Source organism: Ursus arctos, unplaced genomic scaffold, assembly GCF_023065955.2.
Source record: "Ursus arctos isolate Adak ecotype North America unplaced genomic scaffold, UrsArc2.0 scaffold_9, whole genome shotgun sequence".
Classification (NCBI taxonomy): Eukaryota; Metazoa; Chordata; class Mammalia; order Carnivora; family Ursidae; genus Ursus; species Ursus arctos.
The window spans coordinates 40,592,135-40,607,550 of NW_026623111.1; the positions used below are offsets into that span (position 1 = coordinate 40,592,135).

A 15,416-nucleotide genomic window follows, 5' to 3' on the forward strand; every position below is an offset into this window, starting at 1 on the left:
TCGTAGACCCTCAGGACTCAGCCCAGTGCCAGGAAGGAACTTAGCCCAATGCCTGTGATAAATATTAGTTAAAAGAACTAAAGATGAATACAAGACAAGGGGAGGCAGAGGCGATGGAGAAACTCAGGTCAAGTTAAATCTTGAGGTTCCCCTTCCCTCTCCCAGCACTCTGGGCCTGTTGACTTGGGAAAGGGAGCTGATTTTATCCCATTGAATGTTACAGTAATGCTACATTCTAGATATTCATTACTCACTCATTTATTCTTTCACTCACTTATTCAACAAATTTATTAAATACCACTAATATGCAAGTCGATATCAAGGATAAGAAGTATCTATTTTCAGGAACTCATAGTCAAAGGAAAAGTAGGGTTTAAGACCAATGATTAAACAATCAAAGGTGGAAATTGCCATAATAGAGGAGTGGCACAGGTGCAAGTGCATGAAGGATGGGATGGGCTTGTTTCTTCTTGTTTAAAGGCTCCAAGTTGTTAAAAACACTTGCCTGAGTTTGCCCAGCTAGTAAATGGCAGGGCCAATACTGGAGTGTAGTCTTCTTGATTTTAGGGCTCATCATCTTCCCAGGTGCCTGCACAGCCTCATCCTGGCCCTTAGCTATGTAGGGGACCTGTAAGAACAGGATCCTAACCTGCTTCTAGATTCTAAGTGTGTCACCCCAGAGAATCTGTGGCCTCTTACATCTTACAGCTCTACGGTCTTCACATTGTAGGGGTAGGTTCTCTGAGAGGGTAGAAAGACTAAGTACTTCTCACTTGCGGTCTCAGAGTTTCATGACCACAGTCAGAATTGCTGGCACCTTGGGAAGAATCTGAAAAAGACCCATTCTCTGCAGGTGACGGAAACATCTGTAGATATTGACATCTGTAGAATTGAAATTCCTTGAAGGTGGAGTTAATCTACTTCAGTAAACTATTCTTAAAGATCCCCACCTCAAACCTCATAAGCTTTTGAAGCATCTGGTGTAATTTAATTTCCTTTTAATTCCATTTTCTGTGCCGTCAGACCTCAGTGGAAAACAAATTACCATTTCCTCACCACAACCTTCCAATATATTTGCTGTCTTTTCTGCTGTCATATAGAGTCCAGGCCCAAGGGCCTGACCTTTTCAAACTTTTTCCTGAGAGAGTTGAAAATTCATAATAACTAATAACATAAAGTGACTTACAGATACACACACAAAAAAATGTCCCAGCGAGATGGAGTGGAAAAGGCAAAATCAAGAGGGGAGTCATGTTGCTGGGCTCCTCAGGTGTGATAAGTGCAGAAGAAGCCAACTTTCTCGGTGGGGAAGTACTTTGCTTCTTAATGAACGTTCGCTTCCGTCCAAGAAAGGACAGGTCCTCAAAAATGGGGACCATTGCCAAGAAGCCTGTCCTTCAGTTCTCCTAAGTCAAAGAATATAGGAAAGAGAATATCATGAAGACCACTCACCATTAAAGAGGAGACAGCCTCTTGGTCAGATTCTGACTAACAGAGTCTCAGCAAAGGAAAGTTCATTGGACTTTTCTCGAATCATGAACAGATGAAGGCACTCCTTTTCAACTTGGATGATGAACCTGGATGGGTGCTTCTCAGGCCTTTCTTAGAGCTGAATTCCATGGCGACCTGTCATTCTTCCATGACAAGGTGCCTGGAGTAAACAAGGGTAGACTTCTTGGTGGTCATGAAGCCACAGTGAGGTGGAGCAGTGGACCTGGGTTTGGACGATGTGGAGGGAGGGCTTCCCCATGTCCAGTTCTGGGGACTCTGCCCCACGAGCAGCCATCTCCTCCCAAAGTCAGCGTGGAAGCTGTACTTCCAATCCAAAGTTTGCATAATCACAGAGTAATGAATACTTTAACCTAGTTCCTTTGCCAATTATGAGACCGTGGGGTGGTTATCATCATAGACCTTTTGTGGAGCCCCCATTACTGAGTAGCTCAACTAATCCTGAGTTGGAAATGTGGACTTCAGCTGCAGCTGAGGGGCCAAAGTAGAGGTAAGAGAGCAGGAAATCACTCCCCCTGGGACGTAAGAATGTCTGAGAAGAGGTCTGCATTTTGCATTCAAATCCATTCAGGCCAGTTCACTGAGCATTTATGGAGAGTTAAGAGCCAGGAGCAGTGTTATTAACCAGTCTGGGTAATAGAGGCCCTAGATTTCCAAGTTCCTTGTTTGTACTGTCTTAATTTGAGGCTTTGTCAATATCAGCACTGGCCATCAGCTCAGGTGGCCGGGCTGGTTCTTCTGGTTCAGGTTGTCCCCCTGAAGTGGTGCAGTCCGTTTGGCAAGAGGAGAGGCCACCCTTCCAGTCCAATCCCACTTTCTCTGAGTTGCCCCAGGAGGTGGACTGGAAGTGCAGCTTTAACATGCCCTGCCACAGGCATATTCACACCCCCATGTTAGGTGACTCTCACTAAGGTGTCTCCGCAGGGTGGCCAGTCCTTCTTGGTGATCTGGCCGCACCTGGATCAACACTGTTCATGTTCCGTCTGCCCATTACACTTGCAGCTGGACTACAGTGTGAGTGTGGCAGCAAGCCAGGTGTACTGGGAGCTGCTCTTCAGTGTCAGGGAGCTGCGAAGTTTTAGCAGAGGGACAGCAGTGGTGCCAGGATGTCCCTTCCCCATCTCTGCCCCTAGGGCCTGCTGCATGCACCAACTCATTTGAACTTGAAGTTAGAAGATCTGTGATGTTCCTGGTCTACCTTCAACCCGTTTCAAGGCAGCAAGGTATCTCCTCCAGGATAAAGAAACCAGCAATCACATGCCAGGGGTCGCTGACAGGTCAGTCCCAAGTGTCAGTCATCTCAAAGCCAAACTCTTTAAACTCATTACCATTATTTCTCCCTGTACCCCATCCCCTCCCCCACAAATCTACCCATTCTGTAGAATCTGTACCCCACCTATCCTCTTTACCCCTGCTTAAATGGCTGACTTCTGTTAGCACCATTGTCCTCCTCTAGAAATGATCACATGAGATTTCATAGACTAGCAAAAGTGGATCCTCATCAGGAAGTCTTAGGATTCTGCTAGTTGATGGAAAGAGGAACAGAATGAGAAACAAAAATCAGGGTCTGCCAATGTACATGCCAAAAGTTGGAAATGAAATTAACCTCTACAGTGATCAGGGATAAATCCAAAGGTAACAAGTGATCTCTGCTGTCTATGATCTTTTTTTTTTTTTAAAGATTTTATTTATTTATTCGACGGAGATAGAGACAGCCAGCAAGAGAGGGAACACAAGTAGGGGGAGTGGGAGAGGAAGAAGCAGGCTCACAGCAGAAGAGCCTGATGTGGGGCTCGATCCCATAACACCGGGATCACGCCCTGAGCCGAAGGCAGACGCTCAACCGCTGTGCCACCCAGGTGCCCCCTCTGCTGTCTATGATCTTGATACAGCCATTAGGGAGTTTGTCTGGGTCCTGGGAGAAACAGATGCCAAGATATGATGAAACATGCAAAGACTTTATTAGGGATAATACCTGTGTGGGTGACATGGGGCAGGAGCTGGAGAAAGGTTGGGTGAGCACATGAAGAAGTATAATAATGTCTTTGTTGAATGAATGCATGATGAACAAGGTTCAGTTTGGAAAGGGAAAGAGAAAAGAAACATTTGGACACAAAATGATGTGAATTAGCAAAGTTGCTACTGGGTTATAGGTAAGGCAGCTCTTCAGCTGGTATCCACCATGTGGCTGTACCAGGTATTTACTCCTGACATCTTGTCTGACTGGTCTGGTCTATTATTGGTTGATGCCTGTGCTGTACTGATTTTTAATATTTTGAAAATGACCTCTGGTTGCATGGGTTATCATACTGCCTGGAGTATTTGGCAATGGTTTCACAAATGGAAAATTTATTTCTGATGGCCTTTTCATTACAACCCAGGGCTATCATATGTATTAACAATTCTTATAGATGGTGGTGGTGCAGAAACAAAGGAACTGCCAAAATTCATTTGTTGTTCTGTGAATTTGTTGAAGGGCAGTTTACCAAATTTGTGGTATATTCATTCAAAGTTGCCAGTGAGCTGCTGGGTTTTGTTCTATTCTTCCTGGGAAAGAATGAATGTTACTCTTTCCCCATTGCCCCACTAAAAATATACTAGCAACTAAAGCTGGTGCACTTCTTATTTATTCTTTTATCATAAGCACAGTATCCCCTCTTTAAATAGGAAAATGTTTGAAGAAAAATGAACTAAGACCATGAAAAGTGACTGGTCATTAAAGTTTTTACACTCACAAAATGCTGAACTAATGAGGAGTTTTTACACTCACAAAATGCTGACCTAATGAGGGAAAACTGGTGAAATTTCTAGACTTAAAAGCCTGGTAGACAAGAGACAGAACCAGCAGAGCCCATGCCAATATGGAGTGTGGAGGCGGGAAGAAGCAAGAGAAAGTGACCCAGGAACTCACAGAGATTGGTGAGGACTGAATTCCCACAGGCAGTGGTATTGGGGTTCAGGCCAAGTTTAACTAGATCTCCAAAGAACACCTGATATCTGGAATATACTTAGACTATCTGGATTTGTTTGGTTTTTATAACAAAAAGTGAACGAAGAATATCAGTCTGAAGTCTGAGACAGAGTTAACTTGTCTTTCATATAATGAACTAGAAAGTAAATTCTCCTGGACTAAGGATTTATGCTCATGTCTGGGACGAGGTTGAACCTCTTGGGTGGGGATGGCAGGCTGTGGTCATCCCTTCTAACAAAGAGTGATGCAAGGACAGGAAACTAGAAACAATGACACTATGAATGTATAGCATTGCAGGAGAAGTGACATGCTATCGTGTGTGCATTTAAATTCCCCTTCCAGGGGGCTCCTGGGTAGCTCAGTTGGTTAAGCATCCGACTCTTGATTTTGGCTCAGGTCATGATCTTGGGGTTGTGAGATCGAGCCCTGAGTGGGGGGGGGGGGGGTCTCTGCTTGAGATTCTCTCTCTCCACCTCCCTCTGCCCCTCCCCCTGCTCTCTCTCTCAAAAAAATAAATAAATAAATATTTAAAATAACAATAAACTCCCCTTCCAGATTAATGAAGTGGCTAATTTTCCAACATAGGGCACAAACTCTCTCTCAGAGTTCTAGTCATTGCTTCCATTCTCCTATGTGATAATGGCTCCACCCCTCCCATTGAAACACACACTCTTACTAGCACTGAGTATTGCACTATCTCTGTGCTCGCCTTTGGAATGGCCCCTTTAGGAAGCTGTTTTCGATGACCTGATATGACCATGACACCTGTTTCCTGCCCAGACTGCCACAGTGGCCCAAAGTCACACACAGCCCTCTTCCTTCTTCCGTGCACAGGGCCTGCAGGAAAGAATGGCTAAAATTCCCTGCCTCTTCTTGTGGCAGGCAAAGACAGAAATGAGATTAGGCTAGAGACCAGAAAATGCAAGAAATTCAGACTGGAATATCCTGCTTCTGAGAATGGTCAAACTTTTGAAAATTAGGAAAAAGAAAAAGTTTTAAAAAAATCAAATCCATAATAAGCAAATTAGAGAGAAGAAATAAGATTAAGTATGTCCACCATCATGTTAAATGAAGAACACGGCATTTCCTTCCCATTTCTTCAAAACTGTGCATCCTCAGCCAAGTTACCAGTGATGTCCCTATTGCCTGATCCATGATGAGTCTCAACCCTAATCTACTGCTTCCCCCTTTTACCTCACTCCTACCACACTGGCTTCCTTGCTTTCCCTTGTACACGCCAACTATACATCTATCTTACAACTTGGTATTGGCTATTCTTTCTTTCTGAAATACTCTTTCTCCAGATGTCCACATGGCCGGCTCCTTCCCTCCTTTAATTTTTACTCAAATGTCACCTTCTCAATAAGACCTATCATGACCACTCTATTTATAGTGACAAACCTCCCTGTTGCACTCCCAATCCTACCTACACTGCTCTTCTAGTTTATTCCATGGCATTTAGGACTTCCAAAATGCTTTGTTAATTGCTTAATCATTATGCATATTGTTTATTATCTGTCTGCTCCCATAGACTTTCTTGAGGGCAGGGATCTTTGTTGTATACACCAATGTCTAGAACCGAGTCTAGGCCATAGTAAGGTGCTCAATAAATATTTGCTGAATAAGTAAACACCAAGGCTTTCAAACAAAAAATTCAACTAAATGCTATTAAAGTGATGAAATAAGGGCAAAGTAGGGCGAATGCAGAGATGAAAAGGTCAGAAATAGGATACTAACATCAGCAAAAATGGAATTGAAATTTAAAATCATTAAACAAGGCAAAAAAAAAAAAAGACATTCCGTCATGATAAAAGACACTTTTTATAAGAAGATATTACAGTCCGAAGCTACTTTGAATTAAACACCAAAGCATGCATCAAATATCAGACATCTAACTATGTAAAACAAGCATTATGAGAAACAGAACAACAACTTGATTTTTTAAAAAAATACAATTCCGGTGGGTAACTTCAGGATGTCAGTAGAATGACTTTGGAATTGTGGCCACAAAATCAGACCAAAAGAGATATGCAAAATTAATGAGAGGTAATTTAATGATCTATTAAGAGTTGTTGAAAGAATATTAAAATAATTGAGAATAGAGCCAAACAACAACAAAGGTGAGCTGACTGTTAACCAGTGCTAAAATAACTTCTCCCTCCTCACAACCTCTGGCTGGTTTGCATTACTCAGCAGAGAGTTAAGGGAGAATCCAGGGAACCTGGATTATAAAATCACCGCAAGACTCGGGAGTCGCCATTAACTAGTGAAGTGGAAGCTGACAAGAGTGAAGGGCTATGTCCAGAACTGGATTAGCAAAACTCCTCCCATATTCTAGTGGTAGATGGAGTCACAAGGCCCACTCAAATTTAAAGGGATGGAAAATTAGTTTCTAACTCTTGATGGAAAGTAGCAAGCTCACACTGAAAGCATACGGGATGGGAATTGGCTATGGTAGCCATTTTGGAAAATACAATCTACTTCAATAGATAGTTGGAATACTTAAGAAGAAAACTTAATATGTTATCTTTATACCACATAATTTATAGTGCAGTTGGAGATTTTAAGGAAATTTAATAAATTAAGTTATAAAAGTACCATAAAAAGGAACTGTATTTTTTGCTAGATTTACAGATTAAATAATAATATTTGTCAATTAAACTCGAAATTTCAGTTAATGGATTTCTCTTAAAATGTTAAAATCTGGAAAGAGCATCACTCACACCCTAAGAAAAAGAAAAAGTAGAATAATCTACATAATTATAACTGTTCTGGGGTCCATTAAAGAGCTGAGGTTGTAGGGCAACCAACTAGCCTGAAATCGAAGAAAAAACAGGCACCTCCAAGGAGAAATATAATACGAGTACTAGCTAATGTGAAGCAGAGTATGAAAGTAAGACAGATTTTCCATAAAAGCAGGTAAGAAGCCTCCTGCTAAAATTTGCAAAGAATTTCTAAAGTCAAGTTTGGGCTATCATGAAAGCATAGACATCCTGGCAGCAGCAGATTAAAGAGAATTCACATGCAATCACAGACCATACCAGGTGCTCATGAAAAATATTGGGGCAGCATAGAAGATGAGAGAAAGCCTTCCTAATGGTTCAGACCTGTGGAAGGAAGATGAAAAAGCAGACTTCTCAACAGAAACTATGAAAGCCACAGGGTATGGAGGAACACCTTTCAAATAATGAAAAGGAAATACTATAAACCCCCATTTCTATACTCAGTGAAAAGCCTTTCAAATGAAGGGAAATTAAGATTTTTTCCAATAATCAAAGACTGAAAGCATTCATTACCAATAGACAGGAACTACAGGAACTCTAAAAGGAAATTCTTTAGGCAGAAGCAATATGAGACAAAAACTTGGATTTACACATAAAAAAAAAAGGCAGGGTGCCTGGGTGGCTCAGTCCTTAAGCGTCTGCCTTCGGCTCAGGGCGTAATCCTGGAGTCCTGGGATCCAGCCCCACATCAGGCTCCTCCGCTAGGAGCCTGCTTCTTCCTCTCCCACTCCCCCTGCTTGTGTTCCCTCTCTCGCTGGCTGTCTCTCTTTCTGTCAAATAAATAAATAAAATCTTAAAAAAAAAAAAAAAAGGCACCAGAAATGGCAAAAATAAATGGACTGTGGAAATTGGTATACTTAACACAATTTTGGGAGCACACAGACCTCTAATCTAATCTGATTTCACAGGCTACTTTATCTTGCCCAAACTGCCCTGAAGAAAACTTAGCCTTCCAAAATATAAGAATGGTTATTTATGTGTTATCTGGGGGAAAAGGCAACTTAGCTAAGGAAGAATGAGATTGGGACCAAGGTTATAAAAGGGCAAAATTTTTTATTTAAGTGTGGTCAAGTGGAAAAAAGTAAGTAGTGAGGATAAGAAAAACCCAAAAAATGAGATGAATATTGAAAGTATACAGTTAGGGGCCCCTGGGTGGCTCAGTTGGTTAAGCGTCCAACCCTTGGTTTTGGCTCAGGTCATGATCTCAGGGTCCTGGGATCGAGCCCCACACTGGGCTCCAGGCTCAGTGCTGAGTCTGCTTCAGATTCTCTCTCCCTCTGCCCACCCCCCACCCCTACTTCACTTGCTCTCTCTCAAATAAATAAGTAAAATCTTTAAAAATTAAAAAGATTTTAAAAAAGAATATACACAGTTTTTAAAAGCTAAGGACGTATTTTAAAACTTAACACTTTAATAATTTAAAATTTAATTAATAAGAAAGTAGCCCCAGAATAACGTTTTAACCCACAAGCCACCCTCAAAAGCACCACAAATTTTATATAAACTTGATATATCTCTTTGGACTGTTTTGGAAAATTCTGCAGAAAGAAAGCAGTAAGGACATAGATGAATTAAATAATTATTTTTATTTTTATAACAAGTTATATAGCACTTGCTATGTGCTAATTTTATTTTAAATACTTTACAAATATAAAATAATGTAATCTTCATAAAAGCTCTATGAAGTAGACACCATTATCATTCATATCTTACAGATGTGCTCACAGTCATATGGTAAAGTGAAGATTTGGAAGTAGACGTATATTCTCTGAAGTCTTTGCTTTCAAGCTCTATGCCACGCTGCCTCCCAATACCATCATTGGGCAAAACCCTACATTTCTGAATCCAGAGAATTTTCATATGTCTGTGAAACATTTATAAACCCTTAAACCTGGCTACAAAGAAAACTTCAGCTAGTTCAAAGAGTAAAAATATTAATGATTATGTGGTCTGATCCTAATTCACTAAATAAGAAAGAAAATGACCAAAAAATTGACTACTTGGAAATTAAGAAATACTTAGATGACATTTGGCTCAAAGAAGAAATTAAAGGGAAATCACTGACCATCTTGAAAGCTACAAAAAGGGGAACTTTATAATATACTCAAGGCTCTACGAAGATTGTATCAAAAATTTTATGGTCAAAATGTCCTTGTGAAAGAATGAAGATGAGAAATAAAGAAATTAAAACCACATTCTAAAAAATTATTTAAAAAAAAAACCCGAGTGATTAATAAAGTCAAAATCTTAAATTAATGAAGTAGAAAGAAAAACAGAATATGTAAATAAATTTAAAATCTTGTTATGTTAAAAATGTACACATTTACTAAATAAGCTTGATTTTTAAAAAGAAGAAAAAGCAAAATTATAAAAGTTCAGGAAGTAGAAAGAACAGATTAAAATGACTAAAAGTATTAAAAGGGAACATAATATGAAACTTTATGGCAGCAAATTTTAAAACTGGAAAAAACATTGGAAAAGAAGAGGAAAAACTATTTTTTTTTGCAGATGACATGATTGTAAACCTAGAAAACCCAAAGGAATCTAGTAAAAAACTCCCAGAATTAAGAAGAGAATTTGGTAAAGTAGATGGATCTAAAACTACAAAAAACCAAAACAAAACATCAGTAGCTTTTCGTTACTCTGGCAATAAGAACAGGAAGGGAAGAGATCCATTTAAAACAGTGAAAAAGAAACCCTTGTGAAATATTTAGAAATAGATACAACAAAAAAAGAGGAAATAAACAACAAAGTCACACTAAAGTATGTAAAAGGAGAAATGAAGAAATGGAAAGACGTACCAAATTCTTGGATGAGAAGACTGAATGCCATAAAAATTACCCCAAATTTCAACCGTGTGGGTATTTTTTGTGTTTGTTTTTGGCAATTGGGTAAAGTGAGCCTAAAGTTTCTACAGAAAAATAAATACCAAAGACGAGACAAGTAATTTGGGAAAAATAGAGATAGGGCAGGCTACTTCCTCCCCAGTTATTCAAACCATCTATGAGGCCATTATATTTAAGCTAGCAGCTTCCTGGATCCCAGTTCTGTAGCACATGCAAGAACACAGTACAAAAATATGAATGACAAAGATAAAGAAAAGCAAAACTCTTGTAAGAAAATCTGGTAGATTATACATATGATATTGTACAAGAAAACTTTTCTGATAAAAACTGAGAAGTCAGAAGTTACAAGAGAAAAGACAGATGTATTTAACAATAATAATTATAATTTTTAAGGCGAAAGTATTAAAATATCATTGTGACAGATTTGCAGAAATATATATAATGCAGATAATATATTTAATTTTCATAATATACAAAGATTGTAATTTGACAAGAGAAGCAAGAAAAAGCCAATAGGAAAATGGGTAAAGAATATGAATGGGTACTACACAGAAAAGCACGTCCAAATGCCAAGAAACGTGCCAATAGCCTCAAATTCACCACAAGGGAAAGGATTGCAAACTGAACTAACAATGAGATGTAAGACTGCCTAAAATTTAAAAGATCTGCAATACTTATCACTGGCAGGGCTGTAGGAAAGGGAGTATTTCATACAGTGTGAATGGAATGAGAAAATGTTATAGCCGGAACGCTGGGTTGGTTCAGTCAGTTAAGCACCCTACTCTTGATTTCAGCTCAGGTCGTGATCTCGGGGTTGTGGAATTGAGCCCTGCATTGGGCTCTGTGCTGCGCATGGAGCCTGCTTGAGATTCTCTCTCTTCCTCTCTCTCTGCCCCTCTGTCCACCCCCTCTTAAAAAATTAATTTTTAAAAAATGCTATAACCTCTTGGGGAAGCAGTATGGTGATGCGTATTGAAATTTAAAATATTATACTCTTCAGGCCAGCTGTCCTTTTCCTGAGAACCTCTCAAGGAGAAACAAAGTCACCAGAACAAAAGGGTTCCTAGAAAGGTGTTTTTTGGAGGGTGAGGAGTTATTTTAGGTTTTTGGAGGGGTTTTGTTTGTTTGTTTGTTTGTTTGGGGTTGTTTTTTTGTGTTTTTGTTTTTTGTTTTTGCAAATTATTTGTAAAAGCTACAATGTGTTTCTAGGAATAGGGGAATGGCTAATAAACTATGGAATAGCCATATGATGGAACCATGTAGCCATTCTTCTAGAAGAATGATTCAGAGATGTGCTGGGTGACAGGAAGAACTTCAGAAGGTGTTGTTGACGAGTAAAGCACAATGCAGGGGAAAAAATGTGTACCATGCGTACTATGGTTCTATTTTTGTAAAATAAACAATGATCAGAAAGCACTTGTATGTGTACGTGTGTGTATGCATGGGTATACTACTATACAGCTGTCGGTAAAAATGGGAAAGATACATATTAGACTATTAATATGAGTTATCTGGGTAGATGGGTGGGTTGGGAATCAGTGTGTGTGGAAGAGAAAAAGAGGCACCAAGCCAAAAAGGAGAAAACAAAAAGACCACCCACACATGACCACACACTTGTACCTATGCTGGAACTGAATCACATACGTGCATTTGTGAAAATGTATGTGTGCTGTTCAGATATAAAGAACTCATCGGGCCACTTTGAGGGTTTCTGCCTCACAGGTAACGTCTTCCAAGCCAGGAAAATTTGCTATTCCATTCGTATTTCTGCACCAACACATTCTCCAGGCAAGAGTTTCTGATTCTGGGATTCTCATATTTAATTCTAAGACTTCCCCTACATCACTTAGTATTCTTCTCAGAAATAGCACTCAGAAAGTCTCCAGCAACCTTCTGGAAATGGATATCCTTTGGTATTTCTACCTCTATCCTTTCTTGACTGCTGGGTTAACCTTTCTAAGTAACTCGGATCACACAATTCTGGGCAGAAGGTGAAGGGTTCCACCACGGGTACCTGGGAAAATGACCAATTCTTTAGATCATACATCTTCAAGTTAAAGACTTGTCTAAACCGTGAACTTCCTCAGGAGCCAATGTGAAGTAAGATACAAGAAGCCAAAGGCTAACTTGAGATACCTTTAGTCAGCCCACGCTGTTCACTGCTCACGACGCCCTCGTCCCCTTGTGTTTATAGAATGTTTACTGGTGTACATTCCACGCTCACATCTGTCTGCCTCCTTCAGCCTCCTTGTGCTGGGGCAATTTCCTTCACTTCAAAGGAAGCTCCAGGTGCAGGGAGGACTCTAGGGGTGTGGCCCCGCCTCGGAATCTGGCTCTTTGCTCTCCTAAAACATGTACTCTCTTCATCTTATCCCAAGTTGACTTTGGGAGCCATTCCTAAATTCATTCGTCTGTTTTGGACTCTGAGAGTGAGCCAGAAATGGAGTTCTCCTTTTTCTTCAAATCACTGACCCTAGTTTTGTCAAGACACTTCACACTGATTAACTGCAGAGAGAAACAGGAGGGATCAACAGGCCGCTGCAGAGAAAACGCCGCTATTTCAAGAGCGGTAAACAGGCTGCGGTAAGGCTTCTGTGATGACGGCCTCCAGTGAATTACGGAGAAATCTAAAAACTATTGTTTCAAGCTATTAGTATAGGTTTTTGAAAATTCAGCAGCAGTTCACTGATGCTGTGCAATGTGATACGCTTCTCCCAACACGAAGTAGGGACCATTTCTCTGAACCTGGCGGGGCTGGCCCTGGCCTCTGTGGGAGTTCCAGAGCCGAGGCACTGCGAGCCTCCGCAGCTTCTCCTCTTGCTCTCTTGGAACCTTGAGATGGCCGTGCCGCAAAGAAGCTCTGGCCAGCCTACGGGTGGATGAGAGGCCTCAGGAAGGGAAGGGGCTCTTGCCAATAGCCGGCCCCAACTCCCGGACACCTGAGTGAGGCTATCTCGGACCTTCCAGCTCAGGGAAGTCTCACAAGTGATCCCAGACAAAACCTGCAGAGGAATAGCTCGGCCAACCCCCAGAATTTCGAGAAATAATAAATGGTGGTTGTTTCAGTCACTGGGTTTGAAGTGGTTCATCATCTAGCAACGGTGGAAGCATATGGGGCCTGGACATTTTAATTCAGTATCTATCCTTTCTCTTTTCTAGTGTTCTGTGTATAGCAAGCCTCCTTCTCTTTTTTCTTCCCCCCCCCCCCGCTAGAGATCTAGGAAAACACATTCCCTATATGGACACAAGAAATTCCTAAGTACTACACGCTTTACAAAGTTCGCAGGAGACAAGACTGCAAAGGAAGGCCCTGGGTCTTCCGCCTCCTCTTCAGGACCCTGCAGCCAGGACAGCACCGTAGGGCCAGTGGAAGATCAGCATATGTTGACCAAATTAAGTATTTCGTGGGACACCTGTTGCTGCTTTCATCTCATTTTCTTAGCACTTGCATGTGTCACAAAACGAATGGCTGGTTGGTTTGGCTTACCTGGCCAGAGCCTCAGATGTTCCTCTGTTGCCTCGCTTTTCCAAATAATAGTTCTCAAAGCTCCGAGCCTGGAAGTAGAGAGTATCTCCCCAGTGGGTGGAAGACTGGGTGTACTGGTCAAGAGGGTAGTGGTTACAGATATATCAGTGGCAGGGGCGGCCAGAGCAGCAGCTAATCGCTACGGCAGTCATTATAATAATCACTTTCCATGAATTAACTAATTTAGTCCATTAGTCATCACTTCCATAAGGAAACCGAGGCACAAATGTGTTCATTGATCTGCCCAAGCTAAGAGTTAAATGGCAGAGCCTTAGCTCTTAGCAAACACTCTGGCTCTAAAAGTGGCTAATTGTATAGTTACAGCTAAGGAATAGTTAAGGTTCAAATAGTCATTTAGACAAGTTACCTAACAAGAAATCACCTATAAATTATAATCTCCCAAGCTTTTAAATATCACTTGTTCTTCTCATTAGTCAAGAAACAAGTATTACTGAGAGCGTAATAGACGTCTGTGCTTGTACACGGAAAGTCATAAAACTATGAACCAATAAAAAAACATCAGATAAGAATCTTGGCTCTAAAGGTACTTACACTAAAGAGACCAGACTTATTCAATGGAATGACCAAAGAGTAGGACAAGATTAAAAAAGAGAGAGAGAGAGAGAGAGAGAGAGAGAGAACGCACGCAAAGGAGTTCTGAGACCTCGCCTCTTACAAGCAAGAATCTGAATCATATTTCAAATCGTCCTCTCCCCTCAAAGCAAAACCACAGCTTTCTTTTTGGATGTCACAGCACTAAAAGACGGTTTAATAGGCCAGACTAACCTGTGTTAACAACTAGAATAATCTCAAAAAAGAAAATTTACTTTGGGATTTAAGATAATCAAAACTGATTACTTCTCAAGAGGCTTAGAAACCCAAAGCTGTAAACACAGCTGGGGAAACACTTGAATGTGGGTCCATAAAAACTCCAGTGAATAATCCATCCTTCTGCCTCATGACGTGAACACTACACCACACACGTGAACCTATAGGAGAGCAGTAAATATTTTTATACAACCTTGTTGGCGAATAGGAAAAAAAATGTCTAGAGCTGTGCCCACCCACATCTTCTACATGTGTAATGTAACTATCTTTCTTGTTTTATTGAAGTAAGGGCTGAAGGATTACATTCAGCCCAGGCACTAAATAGTAACACAGGGATGTGGTACGCCAAACCTACACAGACTGGACTTTTCTTCTGAAAATTTAGAGTGCCAATAGAATTATTTTTGATCGGTTGAAAAATAAATGTTCTACTATTGGTCATCCAATAGTCAACAGCAGCATTTGCTCTAATGTTCTCTATTAGAATAATTTTGACTTATCAAGACCTTTTTCTCCCAATGGAAGGACAGACATTTATATATTAACAATGATTATCTCTGGCAGTGAGCTTAGGAGTGTTGGTTATTTATTTCTGTTTTTTGGCATTTGTGAAATTATTCAAAATAACATAGTTTTTGTAATAAAAAGATATGATTTTTTTAAAAAAGCAATCAACCTACTTAACTTCCTCACGGCGGATATTCCTACACTATTTACATAATTTGCCCTTAACTACTGTGCTCGGTGCATTTAAAAACAATTTCCCTTCTAGGAGCATTCCTATGATCCGTTTTCACTTAAATCCAGAAATGCATGTCAAGGCTAAGAATATTTTGACACAGAACTTGAGTCTTGGAAAAAAGTCACTCTGAGCAGGAAAGAAATGATATCTTAAAAATTCCTTTTTCAGATGACTTGCTGTGTAGTTCATTAGCAAGAGACACAAAAAGTAC

General features: G+C 40.4%; 1 protein-coding gene across 3 annotated transcripts in view; it reads right to left on the minus strand.

Moving 5' to 3' along the window:
• LNX1 (ligand of numb-protein X 1) overlaps positions 1-15,416 on the minus strand; it is a 199,771-nt gene that overhangs the window by 122,462 nt on the left and 61,893 nt on the right. The gene's annotated exons all lie outside the window — the stretch shown is intronic.